The sequence below is a fragment of the Lepidochelys olivacea genome, assembly GCF_965140295.1.
Source record: "Lepidochelys olivacea isolate rLepOli2 genome assembly, chromosome: 14".
Lineage (NCBI taxonomy): Eukaryota > Metazoa > Chordata > Testudines > Cheloniidae > Lepidochelys > Lepidochelys olivacea.
This window is the reverse complement of record NC_140424.1, coordinates 26285221-26301104: the sequence shown is the minus strand read 5'-3', so window position 1 is coordinate 26301104 and position 15884 is coordinate 26285221.

The following is a 15884-nucleotide window of genomic DNA, read 5'->3' as shown; positions in this document are numbered from 1 at the left end:
CGCTCTGCAGCATCAGGGCTGGGAACTGAACACTGGGAAACAGATTCTGCTGGCGTGTAGAGTTATGGATATACTTGCTTGGAACTAACCCCAATAAACATTGGATTGCCTGCACTTCGGACTTCTGGTCTTCTGCTTTCTGTCTGCTTGACAAGAACCAGGGGAGGGGGTGAAGGGAAAGCTCTCTCACACTCACACTCCTGGAATAGGGCCAACAATTTATCATCTATGCCCCCTGCAGAGTGGGCACCCTGTGGTCTTTCTCTGCTGATTGTTCCCTCCTGAGTCTCAGTCCCCTGCTTCTGCACACAGAGGCTCCTTGCCTCCATCTCTAGCCTCTGCTTCTCCAACTCTCAAGATGCAAGGGCAAGGGCAAGGCCGTCCTTAGGCATACGCAGCATATGCAGCTGTGTATGGTACCCGAAAATTTGGGGCACCCTGGGTCTTAGTGTCCACCCTCCTGCCTCTTCCTATCCCTGTTCTGACCCTTCCTGCAGGCTCCCACCACAGCTGGCTGCTGCAGCCTGGTGAGTCTTCCTCCGGAGGGGATCTATTACTTAAAAGTGAAAAAGCATTCCAGCCTGCCAGACCTATTAGCACAACACTGAAACTGTTAAAGAGCCATTCAAGAGGTAATGAAGCCATTTAACAGGCATTTGCCAAACCCCGCGTATATACTGTCAGTTTCTGAATTTACTGACAAAAACAGTTGTGCATTACTGTAATATTTACTCAGAACATGTTAGTTTACAGAACCTTAATTTAAAATTGGCTTTAAAAAATATTTCATTATAAAAGCACATCTCTAAAAAATCCTTGCATAGATTTTTAGATGCACATCTTTAGCCTTAAATGCTTCGATCTTCAGACATATCATTTTTTAAATAAATCCTTCAAAAGACCAGCCGTATCTAAAATACACATGTGAGCCCAGGCTGCCGTTGGGCATAGGGGCACCAGTTTAATAATACTGCATAGGGCTCCATAAACGCTAAGGATGGCCCTGGTCGAGGGTCTGCCCTGTTGCTGCTGGGGCTGCTACTGGGGTTTGGAGGTGCTTCCCCGGCACCTTCAGACTCTTCCCCCTTCTTCAGGTGGCTCTGCATCTCCCCGGTTGATACTGGTGAGCTGGGCCACATGCCTGAAGCCCCATCTAGGATTAGACTCTGGTTCTTGTCCTGTTTGTCTTTTTCAAGCAGTTCCACCAGCTGCACCCTAGCCAACTTTCCAAAATTTAACCTTCACTCTGCACAGCTCCATGAGCTCCCCTTAAAGAAGTGATCATACACCATTTCTCTTAGCTGGTTCCTTGGAGTAACCTTGTTTTTGCTGCTGCAAGTCACATATTGCAAAATACTGCTGGTGTATTCAGGAACGATCCTCTGTCTGTCTGTCACAGACACAGGGTCCAGTCTATGCCCCAACCTGTGACCAGTCTCCTGGGAGTGACCCCTTTAGTGTGCCAGCTCCAAGGGCCCACACAGTTCCACGGGGCAGACCCATGAATGGCACTACACCCCATATTCTTCATAGAGATATTGTTATGATATGAACATGGCATAAGATCTGTTTTATGCAAGATGGGTCATGTGAGATATCAGTGGAAAGGTTATGATTTACTGAATGTGATTATCATATTTGTATGCATGTATCATTTCTGTATCTGAAGTTAGGAATATTGACTATGTATCAATTAGAAAAGTGTTTGCACTTGGGGAACACCCACTAGACAAAATGCAATCAGTCTGGCTGGTTAGTTAATAAACCACTAGGGAAAACAATAGGGCTTTGAAGATGCTAATCTCCCATGTTCCTCAGAAGCTTCCTGGGATGCTACTTTGACACTGCAGGGTCATGTGATCCTGTCACCTGGTACTGGACACCATCTTGGAAGGCTGGTATTATTCCACTAGTAGGGAGTGGGGGGAGAGGGCATAGGCACCAATTCCGTGGGTGCTCTGGGGCTGGAGCACCCATGGGGAAAAATTGGTGAGTCTCTGCACCCACCAACAGCACCCGCCCCAGCTCACCTCTGCTCCGCCTCTTCCCCTGAGCGCGCCACGTCCCGCTTCTCCCCGCTCCTTCCCTCCCAGTGCTTGACGCAGTGAAACAGCTGTGGAGGGAGGGGGGAGAAGCAGGAATGCAGTGCACTCAGGGGAAGAGGGGAGGAAGCGGGGAAGTGGTGGGGCCAGGACAGGGATTTGGGGAAGGGGTTCAGTAGGGGCAGGGAGGGGGCAGAGTTGGGGCAGGGACTTTGGGGAATGGGGTGGAATGGGGGTGGGGCAGGGGTGAGAGGGGGCGGGACGGGGTGGAGTTGGGGCTGGGGCAGGAGAGGCTAGAGCATCCACCGGGGCCGGGAAAAGTTGGCACCGGGGGTGTGTGTGTCAAACTGGAAAACAAAGGATTTCCACCACATGTAAATCTTAAATAAGGTGGGGGAGTGAGTTAATCAGAGTCGGTCAGTTCTTCACTGAATTCCCGCCCAAGATGACTACTATAAACACCTGAGATTGAACTGGGGAAGAACTGGACTCAGGCTAGAACACATCTGGCCTGTGAAAGGAATATCTGGAATTTTAAGCTGCAAGCAAAAGAAGTTTGTCTTCAGGAATCTCTACAACCTGCTTAAAACAACCTTTACGGTGAGAAATTACTACTTGTAGCCAGTTTCTTTAGTGTATTAAGCTTAGTTTGCGTGTTTGCTTTATTTGCTAGGTAATCTACTTTTATCTGTTTGCTATCCCTTATAATCACTTGAAATCTATCCTTTGTAGTTAATTAACTTGTTTTGTTTTCTAAAACCCAGTTTGTGCAATTCATAACTGGGGGAGGGGAAAGCTGTGCATATCTTCCTCCAGATTGAAGGAGGAAGCGATTTTCATGAGCTTATGCTGTACAGATTTCTGTGCAGCGCAAGGCAATACAATTTTGGGTTTACACTCCAGAGGGGGTGTGCACCTAAATACTGGGCAATTACTGAGCTGAGTCTTCCCACACAGAGCTGATTTCAGTGTCTGTGTCTTTCTGCACCTGGGTCTGTCCCTACCTGTGTGTGTGTTCTGGAGGAGGCTTGAGGGCCTGGCTCAGCAGGACAGGGTGAGGGAGCCTAGGCTGGTGGAATGGGCAGGCCCAGTGGTATCCCAGTACATGAGGTGGCACCCCGGAGTACGGGGTAACCTGTCACAGTGGTGCAGTGAAAACCGTAATGTGCACTGCTTATTGCTCTGAGACACTGGTGGTGATTTTAAGTGAGTTTTAAGTGTGTTGGCTAGAGAACAAAGTGGTTACCAGGTAGTTATTTTCTGTTTGCTTATTATGGGCAAGGGAAGTAGGGGCAGAAAAGCAGGAAAATGAGTGAAAGTGAAGCTACCAAAAAGCTGGAGCTCTACAGATTTCAGGTAGAATGAAACAAAAAGATGCACCTGAGACAGGTGGAATTAAGACAATTGCAGATAAAAGAACAAAGCAGAAGAAGCCAGACAAAAAGCAGCCCATAAGAGGGCCATGGAAGCCCAGAAGCAAGCCATGGAACTGCAAGCCAAAAAATGGAGATAGAAGCAGCCAGGCAAAAAGCTGCCCTGGAACTGAGACAGCTAGAGGCTGACAAAGAAATGGAGGCCCAGAAGCTAGCCATGGAGGAGAAGAAAAACGTGAGACCACATGAACTGGCCTTGATAGTGAAGTGGAACCAGAACCCCACACCAGGGGGCCCCACCTCTCCAAAAATCCTCAAATGGGAGCAGTTGCATCCTGCATACAGCGAGACAAGGGATATTGCTGAATACTTCATCACCTTTGAGAGGCTGTGAGTGCTCCATGAGAGTCCTGAGGATCAGAAGATGACCATTTTGGTTGCAAAGTTGTCTGGGCGAGCACTGTATATCTTCAATAAGATGCCAATGGGTGATACTTCAAACTATGGTAAATTTAAGGAATTAGTTTTAAGACCATTTCAGATTACACCTGAAATGTATAGAGTAAAATTTAGAACCCTTAAGAGAGGGGCTGGAATGAGTAATGTGGCATATGTAAACCAAATGAGAGATTTACAGGATAAGTGGGCAAGGGGAAAAGGTATTTCAAGCTTTGAAGAAATGTGTGATTTGGTTGCTCAGGAACAGTTCCTGAATATGTGTTGTGATGATGTAAAACTGTGTTTATGGGATAAGAGGATAAAAACTGTCAAAGAATTTTTACTTTTGTGGATGAATTTGAACAATCCCAAGCATTTACTAGGAATAAATCACAGACAGAAGGGTTTAAGTTTGGTGGGAAGCAGGGTTCCCGTTTTACCCCTGGGAATAAGGAGGGTGGATGGGAGGCTGGACGCTCACCTCCCAAAGTTCATTCCTCTAGTCGTCATCCCAAATCTCCTGTAAAAACAGAAGAGCCCAGAAGATGCTATCATTGCAATTCCACTGAACACCTGAGGAATAAATGCCCTGTGCTGAGTGAGAACAAGCAGCAAGCAACTCATGGAAATACTGCTACCCAGAGCACAGAGGCACCTCAGGCAATTGCCACTTATCACACAGAGCTTGTAAAAATAGCCACTGCACAGCCTGGCAAGATGCACATAAAGGCTATCAGAATTAATGGCAAAGAGCTCCCGGGATGGAGAGATACTGGTGCAGAAATGTCTGTGGTCAGGAGAGACCTTGTTCAGGAGAGAGACACACTTCCAGGACAGATGGCAGAGCTATTGTTAGTAGGAGGTCACAAAATCCTTGTGTCTGGCTAAAGTGCACATGGAAACTGAGAATTTGCAAGCTGAATTAACAGTTGCTGCTGTTTCCCATAACCCAACCCAAATATTATTGGGGAACAACTTTTTCAATGTGGCTCAAGCTGTCCAGGGGTCTGTCAGCAACAAGGAGGAATCTTGTGCTGAAGCCCCAGAGAGAAACAGTAAAGTCACAGAAACTGCTGGGGAAATGGGAGAGTGTCTCTTTAATCCTCTGTAGCAGTGGAAAACAGTCTGCTGCCAGGGGTGGGGGTGGATGAGACTAGTTCTTATAGCTAAAGACAGGTTTTTCTCCAGGGGGGAAGGAAATAGTTTGGTTGTCTGTGAGAACACTGTCCAGGTTGCAGTTAAGCAAGGGATAGACCTTGCTCTAGAATGCAGAGGAAGATGTGTCCTAGAGGGAAGCCCCAAGGTGGGTGGTGGAATCATATAGAGACCGGTGCAGTGGGTAAGGGTTCCATGGGCTAAATGCCCGCAAATTTTTTAAATTTCATTTTCTGTTTGCTCAGTGTGGAGAGCTCACCTAGCCACTGCCCAGCTGACTATTCTGGCTTCACGCTGCAGACGTGCTCCTGCCTGAGTACATGGGAGGTGGTGGATCTCCTGGTTGTGTGGGGAGAAAAGGCTGTGTGGGCACAGTTCTGATCCAGCCATAGAAACATCAATATCTAGGAGCAGATCGCTGAGGACATGGGGGAGAAGGGCCACAAGAAGAATCCACAGCAGTACTGCAGGAAAGCCAAGGAGCTGTGCCAGGCATACCAGAAGGCAAGGGAAGCTAAGACATGCTGCTTTTATAAAAAGCTGCAAGCCATCCTTGGCAGAGACCCCATCACCCCATGGATACTTCAGAGGAATCAGAGTCACAGGCCTCTGGAGTGAACAGTGAGCAGGAGGAGTATGGGGGACAGGCGGCCAGGGGAACCAGTGGCACAGTGAGCCAGAACCTATTTGTGACTCCAGAGTAGTTGAGCCAGTCCCTACAGTGCAGCACAGGTGAGCCTGATGCAGGAAAAGGAACCTCTGGTAAGTACTCAGTTTGCTTTGATATTGCAGGGACACAGCTGTTCATTTACTATTTTTTTTTCTTTTTTTTAAATCATGCTAGAAGAGGTAGTGAAATAGCCAAGAGAGGTATAGTTGCTATCTGCTTCCCATTCCCGTGTCCAGTTAGGCAGAGCGGGCCTTACAGAACAGTTTAAGTGCACCGGGATGTCCTGTGAATCCTCCATAGAGATGTCAAGGATACTTTCCTGGAAGTAGTCTGCAATCCTCTCCCCAAGGTTACTGGGGCGGGCTGCTTTAGTTCTTCTGGCATGGTAGGACACTTTTCCATGCCACTCAGCAATTATTTCAGCAGGCACCATTGCAGCACACAGCCTAGCAGTGTACAGATTTGGTCTGTAGTTGGATGCTTGTAGAAGCTGTTCCGTTTCAACCTCTGTTACCCTCAAGAGTTAGATATCAGCTAAAATCACCACCACTTGTGGAAAATGGTGCCAGTATTCAGTTCAGTTGCTCTAGCCACATATACTCATACCTGTGAGCTACCCTCCCCTTTATTGTCTCAATGCACCCGCCCCCCCACAACCGGTCCGTACTCACCAGGGCTGGGACTGCTGCTGTGTTCTACGAATTCCAAGGAGAAGTGAGAATGTAGTGATTGTAACCTATGTGGATCAAAGGTTGTGAGTTCGATATATCAAGTTCCATTTATCTTGTGACTACACTCACAATAGTACCTCTGTAGTGCATTGTATCTTTTGCAGCTGGAAATGTGGCCTTGAGGGTCTCTCCATCCACAACAGTGAAGCGGCTCAGCCAGATAATGAGGAGAAGGAAGAGGATGTGGGATGACATGTTTCAAGAGATCCCGCAAGCCCCTAGTGCTTCGAATACTGAGCACAGGGTATGATAGAGACACAGGCCTGATGCTCTGGAACTACTCTATATGAAGCCAGACAGAACTCAGGGTAATGTGACTCCCCTTAGGGCATGCTATCCAGGGCAAGTAGCCTCTTCGGCTGTGGCCTTCCGGGTCTGACCTCCTCAACTCCGCAGTCAGCCGTAACTCTCTGCCAGCATGTAACACAGAAGGTTTATTAGGCAACAGGAACACAGCATAGAACAGATCATGTTAGCACAGAAATCAGTGACTTTCAGCAAAGTTAATCTTGGGGTTGGGAGGGACGCCTGGGTCAGATGCCCTGGATTATCCCTCTCTAAATCCCCAACCACAGACTGCCCAGCTTCCAGCGACCCGACCTCCAACACACATGTTGCCCCTCCTCCTTTGTCTCGCTTCCCAGGCAAAGTGTGACCTGGTTGCATTTCCCCCCCAGCTCTGCCCCAGGTTATGAAGGGCATTGGCCATCACTTATGTGCAGGCAGCTGGAGCTGCCTCATCTGCCCTCAAGGGCCTCAGCAAAAGTCACACATCCTTATTCCCACCACCTAGGCATCGGTGCAATACACAGGGAAACTGAGGTACACACAGTATTCATGCAAAACAGTAAGACCCACATAGGCTCAAGTATAACATAATAAGTAGGAGAAACCTACTTTGTCACACAGGACTTGAAGGATCACCCTCGTGGATAGCATTAACAGGGATAGAGTGGAGATGAGAAAAGCACAGGAAAAGGAAATAGAGGTGCAGCAGGAGAAGTTAGCACTTCTCAAGCGGCAAACAAACATACTGGAGACACTTGTTGACCTTCAGGTTCAACAGACCCATGCTCGCCTCCCTCTTCAGCCCATAGAGAACTTCATTCTGGGAATCTCCCTATATTCTCCCCCTCGCCCCCCCCCCCCGTTCCACGTGGCGTCCGGAGATGCTGCAATCCCCCTACCACTCCACGCCAGGGGAGAGTACAGACAATCACAGCCATACTCTCCAGGGCTGGGACTGCCACTGTGTTCTATGAATCCCAAGGAGAAGTGCTACCCAGAGCACAGAGGCACCTCAGGCAATTGCCACTTATCACACAGGGTTTGTAAAAATAGCACTGCACAGCCTGGCAAGATGCACATAAAGGCTATCAGAATTAATGGCAAAGAGCTCCCGGGATGGAGAGATACTGGTGCAGAAATGTCTGTGGTCAGGAGAGACCTTGTTCAGGAGAAAGACACACTGCCAGGACAGATGGCAGAGCTATTGTTAGTAGGAGGTCACAGAATCCTTGTGTCTTTGGCTAAACTGCTCATGGAAACTGAGAATTTGCAAGCTGAATTAACAGTTGCTGCTGTTTCCCATAACCCAATCCAAATATTATTGGGGAACGACTTTTTCAATGTGGCTCAGGCTGTCCACATACACTGACCTGTGAGAGACATGGTTGGTGTATGTGTTTGTGAAATGGAAATGACTGTTCTTTCCCCTTCAGAGTAACAGCCGTGTTAGTCTGTATTCGCAAAAAGAAAAGGAGGACTTGTGGCACCTTAGAGACTAACCAATTTATTTGAGCATGAGCTTTCGTGAGCTACAGCTCACTTCATCGGATGCATACCGTGGAAACTGCAGCAGACTTTATATATACACAGAGAATATGAAACAATACCTCCTCCCACCCCACTGTCCTGCTGGTAATAGCTTATCTAAAGTGATCATCAGGTGGGCCCACTTTAGATAAGCTATTACCAGCAGGACAGTGGGGTGGGAGGAGGTATTGTTTCATATTCTCTGTGTATATATAAAGTCTGCTGCAGTTTCCACGGTATGCATCCGATGAAGTGAGCTGTAGCTCACGAAAGCTCATGCTCAAATAAATTGGTTAGTCTCTAAGGTGCCACAAGTACTCCTTTTCTTTCCCCTTCAGAGAACCTTCAGAGGTTCTTGTCCCTGTATTTATAAAGTTTCATTCAGTTATAAATATGTCTGTTTGCATGGGCTTGGAATAAAAGTCTATTTATGGAAACTTAATTCATTTTTATTAGTTCACAATATATGCTGGCTGGGGCTGACATTCACAGATAATAACAACAGATGCATTTGCAGTGTTATATTACTACACATACAGAGCATTCATTACAATACTTATTCAATACACTACAACACTTATTATTACAATATACAGCACTTATCCTGTGAAACAAACTATATCTGTTTATTTATGAGATTACAAGTTTGATTGATAAAGGTAATAATGATGTAATAGATTTAGACTTTGCTAAGGTGCTTGATTTGGTACCGCATGACATTTTGATTAAAAAACTAGAATGATATAAAATCAACATGATATGCATTACATTGATTAAAAGCTGGCTATGTGATCAATCTCTAAATGTAATTGTAAATGGAGAATCACTACAGAGTGGGTGTGTTTCTAGTGGGGTGCTAGAGGATTTGGTTCCTGGCCCTACACTATTTAACATTTTTATCAGTGGCCTAGAAGAAACATAAAATCATCACTCACAAGGTTTGTAGATGTCACAAAAGTTGGGGGAGTGGTAAAAAATGAAGAGGATAGGCTACTTACACAGAGTGATCTGTATCACTGTGCATAAGCAAACAATATGTGTTTTAATATGGCTAAATGTGAATGAATGCATCTAGGAAAAAAGAATGTAGACCATATTACAGGATTGGGACTCTGTCCTTGGAAGCAATGACTCTGAAAAAGATTTGGGGGTTGTGATGGGAAATCAGCTGAACATGAGCTCCCCTTGCAGTGCTGTGGCCAAAAAGGCTAATGCAATCCTTGGATGCACGAACAGGGGAATCTGAAGCAGTAGTACAGTGTTCATTGTACCTCTGGATTTGGCACAGGTGTAACTGCTGCTGGAATGCTGTGTCCAGTTCTGATGCCACAGAAGGATGTTGATAAATTGGAGAGAGTTCAAAGAAGAGCCACGAGAATGATTAAAGGTTTAGAAAACCTGTCTTTTAGTGATAGATACAAGGAGCTCAATCTATTTAATTAACAAAGAGAAGGTTAAGTGCTGATCTGATCACAATCTCTAAGTAGTTACATGGGGAATAAATATGTAATGATGGGCTCTTCAATCTAGCAGAGAAAGGCAAAACATGATCCACAGGCTGGAAGTTGAATGCAGACAAATTCAGACTGGAAATAAGGCATACATTTTTAACAGTGACAGCAACTAACCTTGGGAACAATTTACCAAGGGTCCTGGTGGATTCTCCATCACTGGCAATTTTTAAATCAAGCATGGATGTTTTTCTAAAAGATCTGCTCTAGGAATTATTTTAGGGAGGTTCTCTGGCCTATGTTATATGGGAGTTCGGACTAGAGGATCACAGTGTCCCCTTCTGGCTTTGGAATCTATGAATTACGTGAAGGAATGGGCACTCAGCACTGGCAGCTCTTTTATCACCCCAAAATTTGTTGGCGTCCATGTGGCAAATTTTTCAAATAATTTGTTTGAGCTGAAGATGCTAGGATTTTCCTGGCTAAATGAGGTTCTGCCCTTGTTGCTTCTCTCCAAATATAAAATATGACATAGGGTATGTCTACACTACCCAACGGATCGGCCAGCAGTGATTGATCCAGCGGGGATCGATTTATCACGTCTAGTCTAGACGCGATAAATGGACCCCTGAGCGCTCTCCCATCGACTCCTGTACTCCACTGCCGCGAGAGGCGCAGGCAGAGTTGACGGGGGAGTGGCAGCAGTCGACTCACCGTAGTGAAGACACCGCGGTGAGTAGGTCTAAGTACGTCGACTTCACTACGACTATTCACGTAGCTGAAGTTGCATAACTTAGATCGATCCACCCCCTTAGTGTAGACCAGGGCTTAGGTTCTCAGCTAGGGGACACAAAGAGGCATTGGGGTTGTGACCTCATTGCTAGATAGGAGGGAGTCTGAGTTAGAGAGGCAGGGGATCTAAGGCAGTCCTGGTGGGGAAAAGGAGTCTGTGAATAGAAAAAAGGTAGAGGACTCCACAGTGCAATGTCATCACAAAAAATCAGGCTTGGTATCTGTATCTTCCACTGATTCACATGCAGTAGCTAAGATAGATGGATCTGTTATTCCATAGTCCGATATCCGAACTTTAGTTATGTCTACATTAAACTTTAATGTGAGTTAATTGATTGCAAGTTAACTTGAGTTATCCAACACTGAGGTTTAGCTGGTTCAGGAAGGACAGGCAGGGAAAAAAGGGGGTGTTGCATTACACATCGAGAATATATGTATTTGTTCTGAGGTCCAGAGGAGGTGAGAGACAGACCAATTGAAAGTCTCTGGGTGAAGGTAAAAAGGAGAAAAAAAATAGGGGTGATGTCATAGTAGGAGTCTATCGTGGACCACCAAATCAGGAGGAAGAGATGGATGAGGCATTTTTAGAATAACAAAAATGTTCAGTACACAAGACCTGGTAGCAATTGGGGACTTTAGCCACCCACACATTTGTTGGAAAAGTAATACATCAAAGCACGACATGTCCAATAAATTCTTGGAACTTATGGGACAACTTTTTGTTTCAGAAAGCAGAGGAAGTAACCAGGGGGACAGATATTTTAGTCTTGATTCTGACCAATGGGGAGGAATTGGTTGCAAATCTGAAAGTTGAAGGCAATCTGGGTGAAAGTGATCGTGAAATGATAGATTTCATTAATCTAAGGAAAGGAAGAAGTGAGAGCAGCAGAATAATCACAATGGACTTCAAAAAAGCAGATTTTAACAAACTCAGAGAACTGGTAGGTAAAGTCCCATGGGAAGAAAATCTAAGGGATAAAGGAGTTCAGAAGAGCTGGCAGTTTCTCAAAGAGACAATATTAAAGTCACAACAGCAAACTATTCTGATGAAAAGGAAAAACAGAAAGAGGAAAGATAAAAGGCCAACAGAAGCTCTTGTTCCACAAGCATATAGGGACAAAATCAGAAAGGCTAAGGCACAAAATGAGTTTCAGCTGGAAAAAGACATAAAAGACAATAAGAGGTTCTATAAATACATTAGGAGCAAGAGAAAGCAAAGGAAGTATAGCTCCGCTACTTAGCAGGGAAGGACAGCTAACAAGGGATGACATCAAGATGGCTGAAGTGTTTAATGCCTATTTTGATTCAGTCTTCACTAAAAAATGCCCATTTTTAAAAATTCAGTCTTCACTAACACAATTAATTTTAACAAGGTGGAAGGAACAGGTTAAAGAATATTTAGATGTACTCAAGTCAGCAGGGCCTGATGAAATGTATCTTGGGATACTTAGGGAAATAGTTGAAGCAATCTCAGAACTATAAGCAATTATCTTTGAGAACTCCTGGAGGGCAGGTGAGGTCCCAGAGGAATGTAGAAAGGCAAACACAGCACCTATCTTTAAAAAGGGGAACAAAGAGGACCCAGGCATTTACAAACCAATCAGCCTAACTTCAACACCTGAAAAAATATTGGAACAAATTATGAAACAATCAGTTTGTAAGCACCTAGAGGATGATAAGGTAATAAGTAATAGCCAATATGGATTTGTCAAGAAATCATACCAAACCAACCTAATTCCGTTGACAGGGGATAGGGGATGGAGAAAAGCTGTAGGGACGATATATCTTGATTTTAGTAAGGATTTTTGACACAGTCCAGCACGATATTATCTTAAGCAAAGTGGGCAAATGTTGTCTAGAGATAAAATTACTATAAAATGGGTGCATAATTGGTTGAAAAATCAGACTCAATGGTTCTCTGTCAAGCTGGGAAAATAGTCGGGTCCCTCAGGGGTCTCTCCCTGGGTCTGGTACTATTAAACATTTTAATTAATAACTTGGAAAATGGAGTGGAGAGTATGCTTATAAAATTTGCAGATGACACCAAACTGGGAGGGGTTGCAAGCACTTTGGAGGACAGGATTAGAATTCAAAATGACCTTGACAATTTGGAGAATTGGTCTGAAATCAACAAGAAGAAATTAAATGAAGAAAAATGCAGAGTATTTCACTTGGCAGGAAAATGAAATGCACAACTACAAAATGGGGAATAACTGGCGAGGTGGTGGTACTGCTGAGAAGGATCTGGGGGTTCCAGTGGATCACAAATTTAATATGACTCAACAATGTGATGCAGTTGCAAAAAAGACTATCGTCGTTCTGGGGTGTATTAATGGGAACGTCATATTTAAAACATGGGAGAAAACTGTCCCTCTCTACTCAGCACTGAGGCCTCAGTTGGAGTACTGTGTCCAAGTTTGGGTGCCACCCTTTAGGAAAGATGTGGAGAAATTGGAGAGAGTCCAGAGGAGAGCAACAAAAATGATAAGAAGATTAGAAAACCTGACCTATGAGGAAGGTTAAAATACCTGGGCACGGTTAGTCTTGAGAAAAGAAGACTGAGTGGAGACCTGACAAGTCATCAAACATGTTAAGGGCTGTTATAAAGAAGCCGATGATCAGTTTTTCTCCATGTTCACTGAAGGTAGGACAAGATGTAATGGGTTTAGCAAGAGAGATTTAGGTCAGAGATTAGGATATAGCTTCTAGCTATAAGGATAGATAAGCTCTGGAACAGGCTTCCAAGGGAATCCCCATCATTGGAGATTTTTAAGAACAGGTTAGACAAACACTTGTCAGTGATGGTCTAGGTTTACTTTATTCTGCCCAGTGCCACGGGGGTGAACTACATAACATTTCAAAGTCCCTTCCAGCCCTGTATTTCTATGATTGACCTGACCTGAGGTAGAGCCACTAATGAGCATATGTCTACACAGCAATGTAAGTTTAGAGTTAGTGGGACTCAAATCATTTGACCATGTCAGGGAAACCTGGGCTTGAGCGTCTACACTGCATTTTAACCCTAGGTTAAGGATTTTCTGATCTGTGCTCAAATCTAGGGCTCTGGCATCCACAGTGCAGTGCACAGACCTGAGTCAAAGTAACCCTCTCCCAGAGTGCCTGGTGCCGCCCCCCCATCATCACTCTAGCCCTATGCATGTGTTGCACTGTGGGAAAACACTTGTGCCCACCCTGTTTCCTAACTGATGGAACTCGGGTACAGAAGGAGCACATGAGTACATAAACTGCATAAAGGAGCTCCTCGCTTAAAGTCATCCCGGTTAACGTTGTCTCCTTGCTGATCAATTAGGGAACATGCTCCTTTAAAGTTGTGCAATGCTCCCTTCTAACGTTGTTTGGCAGTCGCCTGCTTTGTCCACTGCTTGCAGGAAGAGTAGCCCGTTGCAGCTAGCTGGTGGGTGGTTGGAACCAGCGTGGACTAGCAGCCCCCCTATCAGCTCCCCGCTCCCCTAAGTTCCCTGTGCAGCAGCTACTCAGCAGGCTATCAATTGCCAGCAGTTCAGCTGTCCCTCCCTCCACTGCCATGTGCTGCTCCTGCCCTCTGCCTGGGAGCTGCTCCTCCAGACTCCTGCTTGCTGTGTGGGGGGGAGGGGAAGAAGAGGGGGGCTAATATCAGGGTGTCCCCCCTGCTCCTGCACCCCGCGTATCCCATCTTCCATAGAGCAGCGGGGACACACGGAGAGAGGGAGCTGCTGCCTTAGGCAGCAACTGCGGTTGGGTCTCAGCTTGCTGATCTAATTAACAAGGCAGTGTACTTCTGACCCCACTCTTCATATTTAAAGGGAAAATGTGCATCTCTATCTCTCAAACACACACAGGGTGTGGGTCTCTGTCTGCCCTCTCTCCTTTCCTGTTGCCATGTAGAGTGTGAGAGTTAACCCTTGAGGGCTCAGCCAATTGCTAGTTCATCATTTAACAGTAAGGCATTCCCTGGGAAATATCCCACCCTCTGACTCCTCCACCTCAACCAAGCTTCACAATCATCATCACTGTCTATCAGTATTGTTTGTTTAAAACTTATACTCTGTGTGTGTGTGTGTGTATATATATATATATATAATATAGTTTTTGTCTGGTGAAAAAAATTTCCCTGGAACCTAACCTCCTCATTTACATTAAGTCTTATGGGGAAATTGGATTCGCTTAACATCGTTTTGCTTAAAGTCACATTTTTCAGGAACATAACTACAATGTTAAGTGAGAAGTTCCTGTAATTAGTTCTTTTGGTGGCTGTGTCAGTAGAAAGCTTTATACTGAACTACCATCTAATCCAAGGTTTCTCAAACTGTGTGTTGGGACCCCAAAGTGGGTCGGGACCCCATTTTAATGGGGTCACAAGGCTGGTGTTGGCCCTGGGCCCCAGCAAGTCTGAAGCCCAAGCCCAAGCCCCACCTCCCAGGGCTGAAGCCCAAACCCCACCACCCAGGGCTAAGATTACATGTCCCCCACCCAGGGCAGAAGCCCTTGGGCTTCAGTTTTGGCCCCCCTGCCTGGGGCGGTGGGGCTTGGGCAGGCGCAGTCTTTGGTCCCCACTCCTAGGGTCGTGCAGTAATTTTTGTTGTCAGAAGGGGGTCATGATGCAATGAAGTTTGAGACCCGCTGATCTGATCTGAGAATCAGGCTCTCCCCCTCTACGCTGAGTCACATTGGCAGGAAAATGCCCATGTGCACCTGTTTTGAGGATAATTAGGACATCAGTCTCCAGGGCTGCCGAACTATTAAAATGAAACTTTTCAACTTTTAATTTTTAAATGAAATTTTTAAATGTTCAGTGAATGTGTTTTTGGTTAGTTGGGTTTTTATTTATTTTTGTCTGTTAGTTTTGACGTTTGACATAAAATGCAGGTTTCAGAGGAAAAAGACACATACACCCCAGCCTGGCTGCTGCCAGCTGCGGAGTGATGAAAAGCATCCCCAGTACTTGGGGTGCAGTGTGCTCCAGCACCCCCAGGAATACCTTATCCCTGCCCCGGCCGTACCCCAGGGGGGTGGGAGGGGAGGGCAGGGCAGGGATAAGTGATCCCTGGGAGGCTGTAGGGAAGTTTTGGGCTGGCTCCCACTCACCACCCTGACAGTGCACATTGGCTAGGCATTTCTGAACACGCAGCACCAGGGAGAGCAGGGGCCCCCGGGAACAAGGGACAGAGAACAGAGTGGGACAAAGCGGCTGCCGTGCAGGGAGCAAGAGCAGCTGAGGTCATCCCTTCTATCACCATGCTGAGCCGGGAGCTCCGCTGCTCCCAGTCCCTGCAGGGAAGCTGCTTAGTCCCCATTCTGCTCTCTTGCCCTCCCTGCCTTCCCTAAGTCTGCATATGCAGGGGTGCCCCGGCAGCGTGCATCAAAATCTGGCTGTGCGCTTGTCACCAGGAAGCAGCTTTCTTTGCAAAAAGCTTGTT